At 34.6% G+C, this 1158-nt stretch overlaps 1 pseudogene; it reads left to right on the top strand.

Moving 5' to 3' along the window:
• Positions 1 to 424: 424 nt before the first annotated feature.
• On the top strand, positions 425 to 817 carry LOC110217862 (small ribosomal subunit protein eS24 pseudogene; annotated as a pseudogene).
• The last annotated feature ends 341 nt before the right edge of the window (positions 818 to 1158 follow it).

A 1158-nucleotide genomic window follows, 5' to 3' on the forward strand; every position in this document is an offset into this window, starting at 1 on the left:
AAGTAGAGGAATATCTAGCAACCCCTTTGTCTTAAAGCAAAGATGTAATTGGAAAAATTATTTCACAATGATAATGACTAGCATATATAAATCACTTTTAACTTTGTAAAGCACTTTAAACATAAACCTGTGATGCACAAGTTAAGACATCACCCAATAACATCATTGGATCTCTTTGAAACTAAAGGACAAACAACAACATTGAAATATTCCTTTGATAAGAAATACAGGCAATGAAGTATATAAATCTGTCTTGTCCTACAGGAAAATAGAAGGGGAAGGGGATAAGAGAAGGCAGGGGAGAGATAGAAGGGAGGGCATATTAGTCATGTTTCAATGGGACTTAAAAAAATAAAACTAGGCTGTTGCCTTTCATGGCCCTTTCCCTCTTCTGTTGCTCGAGGAGCGGGCCACCACCGTGAATGACACTGTAACTATAAGAACCAGGAAGTTCATGACAAACAGACTTCTTTAGCATAAACAGATGGTTATAGATGTCCTTCATCCTGGAAAAGCCACAGTGCCCAAGATTGAAATTCAGGAAAAACTGGCCAAGATGTATAAGACAACTCCAGATGTCATTCTTGTCTTTAGATTCAGAACCCATTTTGGTGGTGGCAAAGCAACAGACTTTGGAATGCTTTGTGATTCCCTTGACTATGCAAAGAAAAATGAACCAAAGCACAGACTTGCAAGGCATGGCCTGTATGAGAAGAAAAACACATCAAAAAAACAGCGAAAGGAATGCAAGAACAGAATGAAGAAAGTCAGGAGTACTGCAAAGGCAAATGTCAGTGCTGGTAAAAAGAAGGAATAAAAGGCACTATGGATGATGTTTACACATGAAGATAATTTTTCATCAGAGTATGAACTATGTAAAAACTTAAAAAAACTAACTCTGTACTGTATGATCCTATTTTGAAATGTTAGCATAAATTCCCATTGCTTCAAAACCCATAAATTTTTAAATTTAATTTCATCTTTAAATTTTCATCTCACTTTAAATTTAAAAATTTCATCTCACTAATTCAAATTTATTTTAGAATCACTGAATGTCAAAGCCAGAAAACTCTTATAAATGATTTTATTTATCTAATTTTTTAGATGAGGAAACTGAGGCCTCAGAATGTTAAGTGACTTCACTATGGTCACATATTT

Source organism: Phascolarctos cinereus, unplaced genomic scaffold (genome assembly GCF_003287225.1).
Source record: "Phascolarctos cinereus isolate Bilbo 61053 unplaced genomic scaffold, phaCin_HiC Scaffold_5;HRSCAF=322, whole genome shotgun sequence".
Taxonomy (NCBI): Eukaryota; Metazoa; Chordata; class Mammalia; order Diprotodontia; family Phascolarctidae; genus Phascolarctos; species Phascolarctos cinereus.